Here is a 7,290-nt window from a genome sequence, read left to right as displayed (position 1 = left end):
TTCACGCAAATTCTTCTGCTAGTTGGGGTTTATTCCAAATCTGCATCCTTTCCTTCAAGGCTCAGGGGTCCAAGATTATCTTCTGTGTCTGTTTTAATTGGTTTCCCTTTTCTTTGTTGAAGAGGGTCTGTGCAATCCTTCTGCCTAGTCCGCCATCTTGTCTGCTATCTTTAAAAGAGAAGTTTTAGAAGCATGATGAGATTAGAGCAGATGCTAGCTGGCCAGGTAAACTGACCTCCTAAATCATTTGATGGTCAAGGGGAGGAGAGAAAGCATTTAAGAGGAAGGTGTGATTGAGGAAATGTAAAAAGGGAGAACCTGACAGTTGGAGATCAAGAGGGATGAATTGATGGGGCAAGTTCCAGAGAAGAAAAGAAAGGGTTTTGTAAGCCTCACCACTGTTTTAGTGGCTTAGTCAGTGCCTGCCTTTTGCACTAGATACAGTAATCTCCTGAGGGCAGAGACCAGAGGGCAGAGAACAAGGGTGGCCTTGTGCATTGTTGTATCTACATTTCATACTACTGTGCAGATGCTCAATCAGTTGAATGAATGACGGATGAATGAGTGGGATTAGGATTTATTATCAATCATAGAATTAGTGGGATTTTAGTGGTCATTGCAAGAAAGGTATGAGAGTTATTCATCTAGGACAAAAGAGAAAGGTGATGATATAGATCTAGTTAGAAGCTGAAGCAGAGGAAGTTAGAGTTTACAACTGATGGTCTCTTTCCTCAGTGAGGTAGCAGAAAGCACAGGGTAATAAAGGTGTGGCTGGTGATTGGGAAAGGGTTGGGATAGTTAATACTGAGGAACTAGAAAGGTGAAGCCCAAAATTACCAAGCAACTGGGCTGGAAAGCCTGAATTCTTCCACCATTTTCCTTCAGCCATCTTTCTATCTTTCTTGACTCCTTCTTTTAAAAATAAATAAATAATACACACACACACACACACACACACACACATATATATATATGGCACAACAATTGGTCTCTATTTGCCTGTAGTAACAGAGAAGGAGAGAAAAGGAATAGGAGGAGGAGGAGGAAATGGAATATGAGGCTAATTGCCTCCATGAACAACTGCCTCCTTTGCCATGAGAACAAAAGAACTGGAGGGTGTCTGGCTAATAGTACTGAACATTCTAATCAAAGATTCTATAGAAGAATCTCGATCAAAAGGTGGAAAATGCAGAACAGAATTTCACATTCTTATGGACTCCAGAATTTTTGGAGCCATGAAGTGTGAATGAACCTTGAAACTATTACCCTGAGATAATTTCTAAATGGTAAGCCAAAACTATCCCCTAAAATATTCTTATGGAAACAATAGTTTAGCTTAACTACTACTACTACTAATAAAAAGGTCTTCCTTGAATCATGTGTTGATTTGGTTGAAGGGAAAGGCAATACAACAAAAGTGTGTGACCAGCACAATAACAATAGGAAAAGGAGGACACAGAAATGTGCACAAAAAATATAGATAACAAAGGTAAATACTATTACATACACAGTAGTGCATTACCAGTAACAACAAACACTAGTCTATGGGTAAATGCATAGACAGGTGAGAAGATCAGGTGTGAGTAGGTGAACAGGAATATACCCATGACCACAAATAGATTTGGCTAATGATATTCTTACATGGGAAGCCAGAGGGGACAACAGAGCAGAGCAGTGCCAGGGATCCAGGTAAGGGGAGGGTGGAGAGGTTTTGAACAGCAAGCGAGACAAACTTGTCTGTCAGTTTGTCGTACTATTGTGGATTGTGTGTTGCTGTGAGTCTTGAGGCTGTGCCACTGGTGTTTCAAGTGCCGGCAGGGCTGCACATGGTGCACAGGTTTCAATGCAGCTTACAGACTGAGACAGACTAGGAAGAAGGAAGAGGCCAACCACTACTCAAAGAACTGGCCAGGGAAAACCTTATGAATAGCAAAGAAACAGTATCTGTTACATTACTGTGCAACTTTATGAATAGCCCAGAAACATTATCTGATACAGTGCAGGAGGATGAACCCCTTAGTTCAGATGGCTTTCAAAATACGACTAGGAAAGAGCTGCATCATCAGAATACGACTAAACTTGTTGTTGTTGTTGTTATGTGCCATCAAGTTGGACCCAAATCATAGTGACCCCTCCTTGGGTTTCTAAGGCAGTATCACTATGGAAGTAGATTGCCCCATCTTCCTTCTGAAGAGTGGTTGGTGGGTTTGAACCACCAGCCTTCTGGTTAGCAGTCAAGTGCCTTAGGCACTATGCTGTCAGAGCTTGTAGGACTAACCTTACTGATAAAGATAAAGTAAAGCTTTTGAGATCTCCATTTGGTAACATGGCACAACTCAAATTGAGGAGAAACAGCTACAAACATCCTTTACTAATAGGAACATGGAATGTACAACATATGAATCTAGGAAAATTGGAAATTGTCAAAAATGAAATGGAACACATAAAGATTGATATCCTAGGCATTAATGAGCTAAAACGGACCAGTTTTGGCCATTTTGAATCAGACGACCATATGATCTACTATGCCAGGAATGACAATTTGAAGAGGAATGGTGTGGCATTCATCATCACAAAGGATGTTTCAAGATCTGTCCTGAAGTACAATGCTGTCCGTGATAGGATAATATCCATATGCCTACAAGGAAGACCAGTTAATACGATTATTATTTAAATTTCTGCACCAACCACCAAAGCCAAAGATAAGGCCATTGAAGATTTTTATCAATTTCTGCAATCTGAAATTGACCAAATACCAAACATGCAATCAAGATGTGTTAATTATCACTGGTGACTAGAATGCAAAAGTTGGAAACTGTGGTAGTTCAATTTGTGTGTCAACTTGGCTAGGCCTGGTTGAATGGCTGGGCAGCTGGATGTAGTATCTCCATGATGAGACTGGTAATCAACTCACTGGTAGAATCTACAAGAGAAGCTGAGTAGCTGCCTTACAGAATGTGGTCTGCTTCCTGTAGATAAACAGAAGCCTTGGGGAATGGTCTCTAGCTTATGGCACACTTGGACCCTGCACAGGCATGTCATTGTTCAGCAGCCTGCCGTGCTCTGCTGACCGTGGAACTTACAATTGACTTAAAAATTAATGGCCTGCCATGTGGTTTGGTAACATCGGAACTGTGCCTTTTTATTTCTCAGTGTTGGGTGTGTCAACCTCAGCAGCTGTCTGGGTGAAGAAACACCTCTAGCTCCAGTGGGCCAGGAGCAGGAGGCAGAGCTAGACCCCAAGGTTGAGGGGCTTTCACCCAGCCCCTAGAGCCTGGCCCTTTGGACTTGGACTTAAAGCCTCCAAACTGTAAGATAATAAACTCCTGTTTGTTAAGGCCATCCCATTTGTGGTATATTCTTGTCAGAGCAGCACTAGGTAACCACAACAAAATTAAAGAAGAATCGGTAGTTGGAAAATTTGGCCTTGGTGACAGAAATACCGCTGGAGATCACTTGATAGAATTTTGCAAGATCAATGACTTATTCATTGCAAATACCTTTTTTTCAACAACACAAACAGCAGCTATACATGTGGATTTCACTAGAAGGAGTACACAGGAATCAGACAGACTATATCCATGGCAAGAGGCAATGGGAAATCTCAATATCTTCAGCCGAAACAAGGCCAGGAGCTGATTGTGGAACTGACCATCAACTGCTCATATGGAGGTTCAAGTTGAAGTTGAAGACAATTAAAACAAGCCAACAAAAGCCAAAATATGACCTTGCATGTATCTCTCCTGAATTTAGAGACCATCTAATGAATAGATTTGATGAATTGAACATCAGTAACTGAAAACCAGAAGAATGGGGGGATGACAACAAGAACATCATCCATGAAGAAAGCAAGAGGCCCTTAAAAAGATGAGAAAGAAGAAAAGACCAAAATGGATATTAGAAGAGACTCTAAAACTTGCCCTTGAATGGAGAGTAGCTAAAGCAAATGGAAGAAATGACAAGATAAAAGAGCTGAACAGAAGATTTCAAAGAGCAGCTCTAGAAGACAAAGCCAATTACTATAATGCAATGTGCAAAGACCTGGAGTTAGGAAAGCAAAGAAGAAGAACATGCTCAGTATTTCTTAAACTGAAGGAACTGAGGAAAAAATTTAAGCCCCGAGTTGCAATACTAAAAGATTCTATAGGCAAAATATTGAATGATGCAGGAAGCATCAAAAAAAGATGGAAGGAATACACAGAGTCGCTGTACCAAAAAGAACTGGTCAATCTTCATCCATTTCAGGAGGTGGCATATATTCAAGTATTAATGGTATTGAAGGAAGAAGTCGAAGCTGCACTGAAGATATTAGTGAAGAACAAGGCTCCAGAAATTGAGCGAATACCCACTGAGATGTTTCAACAAACGGATGCCCCACTGAAGGCACTCACTCAGCTATGCCAAGAGATTTCGAAGACAGCTACTTGGTCAACTGACTGGAAGATATCCGTATTTGTACCCAATCCAAAGAAAGATGATCCCACAGAATGTGGAAATTATCATACAATATCATTAATATTGCATGCAAGTAAAATCTTACTGAAGATAATTCAAAAGTGTTTACAGCAGTATATTGACAGAGAACTTCCAGAGGTGCAAGCTGGATTCAGAAGAGGATGTAGAATCAGGGATATCATTGCTGATGTCAAATGGATCCTGGCTCAAAGTAAAGAATACCAGAAAGATGTTTATTTGTGTTTTATTGACTGAGCAAAAGCATTTGATTGTGTGGATCATAACAAAATGTGGCTAACGTTGAGAAGAATGGGAATTCTAGAACACTTAATTGTACTCAGGAGGAACCTGTATGTAGACCAGGAGGCTGTCGTTCAAACAGAACAAGGGGACACTGCATGGTTTAAAATCAAGAAGAGAGTGTGTCAGGCTTGTATTCTTTCCCTGTATTTATTCAATCTATATGCTGAGCAAATAATCCAAGAATCTGGACTAGATGAAGAAGAACGTGGCATCAGGATTGGAGGAACACTCATTAACAACCTGTGATAATCTGAACTTTGCACATAACTTTGCTTGCTGAAAGTGAGGATGACTTGAAGCACTTACTGATGAAGACTGAAGAATACAGTCTGCAGTATGGAGTACATTTCAATATAAAGAAAACAAAAATTCTCAGAACTGGACCTGTAAGCAGTATCATGATAAATGGAGAAAAGATTGAAGTTGTCAAAGACTTCACATTGCTTGATTCTACAATCGGTGCCAATGGAAGCAGCAGTCAGGACATCAGATGACATATAGCACTGGGCAAGTCAGCTGCAGAGGAACTCTTTCAAGTACTGAGGTGCAATGATGTCTCCTTGATGACTAAGGTGTGCCTGACACAAGCCATATTTTCCTTCAATCACCTCATATTCATGCAAGAGCTGGAAATGAATAAGGAAATCTGAAGAAGAATTGATGGTTTTGAGATGTGGTGCTGGCAAGAATGCTGAAAGTACCATGGACTGCTAAAAGAACTAACAAATCTGTCCTGGAGGAAGTACAGCCAGAATGCTCTTTGGAAGCAAGAATGGCCATACTTTGTCTTACCTACCTTGGTCACATTGTCAGAAGGGAACATTCCCTGGAGAAGTATTTCATGCTTGGTAAGGTGGAGGGTCAACAAAAGAGGGGAAGGCTCTCAACAAGATGGATTGACACAGTGGCTGTAGCAATGGACTCAAGTATAGCAGAGATCACAGAGCTGGCACCGGACTGGGCGGTGTTTCATTCTGCTGTGCATGGGGTTGCTATGAGTCAGAGATGACTTGGCACCTAACAACAGCATTCTTACATGTGTCTTTCTGCTACAAAAATATCCACATAAATTGTAGAAAATAGGGGACAAGTTTGGAGTAGCTTCTCAGTGACAACCAAACACCTTGAGGGAGTGAATCACCAGGCCTATAGACTTAGGACTATGGTTTCAGGGGACATCAAGTTCAACTGGCAACATAGCACATTAAAATCTTGTTCCACATCCTACTTTGGTGAGTTGTGACTGGGGTATTAAAAGCTTTTGAGCAGTTATGTAAGAGGCAACTATGGGTCTACCCTCATCTGGAGCAAAGAAGTGTGAGGAAAATCAAAGTCAAATGGAAACAATTAGTCCAAGGGTATGATGGACCATGAGACTCTAAGCCATTATGACCCTGAGACCAGAAGAACTAGATGGTACCTAGCTACTAATGCCATCCACTTGGAAAGGGATTAAAATTAGAGGTCTTGAATAGAGTGGGAGGGAAATTGTAGAACAAACTTCAAAAACACAAATATGACCAGAATTGCTGGTTGGATAGAAACAGGTGCAACCCCTGGGACTATGGCTCCGAGTTATCCTTTGGGCCTGGATCTGAACTCACTTCCATGGATTAGATCTTGGCCAAACAGTAGAAAGACCTACAAGCAGAAGAACACCTACCCCAGGGAGATGCACACATTTACCCTAGTAACCCGCATTCCTTATTGTTGTTTTTTTGTTATGTGTCATCCAGTCATCTCTGACTGATAGTGACCCTATGTACAACAGAACAAAACACTGCCCAGTCTTGTGCCAACCTCACAATCTCTACTATACCTGAGACCATCACTTCAGCAACTGTGTCAATCCATCTTGTTGAGGGCCTTCCCCTCTTCCTTTGACCCTCCACTTTACCAAGCATGACATGCTTCTCCAGACAATGATCCCTTCTGACAACATGACCAAAGCAGGTGAGATGAAGTCTGGCCACCCTTGCTTCTAAGGAGCATTCCGGCTGCACTTCTTCCAGGACAGATTTGTTAGTTCTTCTAGAAGTCTGTAGTACTTTCAGCATTCTTTGCCAACACCTCAACCCAAAAGCATCAACTCTTCTTCGGTCTTCTTTATTCATTGTCCAATGAATTCACCGCTTGGACAAAGGGAGCTTTTTATTGTTGGGATTGTAATCAGGGCTGTAAAACCAAATGTGCATGAACTGTTGAGAGTAAAACAAATCTGCTTTGTAAATTTGCACCCAAATCAGAATTTAAAAATAAAAAAAAAAAGAAGAAAAAAAGTTCTGCCTGGAGCATTATGCTCTCGTGAGAACTATCCATATGGGGTCATAGGTTCCCTGATGGTGCAGTAATTGAAGTGCTAACCACAAGGTTGGCAATTTGACCCCACCAGCCACTCCATAGATGAAAGTTGTGGCGGTCTGCTTCTGTAAATATTTACAGTCTTGGAAACACTATGCAAAAGTTCTAGTCTGTCCTATTGGATCACTATGAGTAAGAATGGATTTGATGGAAGTGGGGTTGATTTGTTTT

The sequence above is a fragment of the Orycteropus afer genome, unplaced genomic scaffold (assembly GCF_000298275.1).
Source record: "Orycteropus afer afer isolate SDZICR_OR568_19922 unplaced genomic scaffold, OryAfe1.0 scaffold00481, whole genome shotgun sequence".
Taxonomy (NCBI): Eukaryota; Metazoa; Chordata; class Mammalia; order Tubulidentata; family Orycteropodidae; genus Orycteropus; species Orycteropus afer.
Note: the sequence above shows the minus strand (reverse complement) of the source record.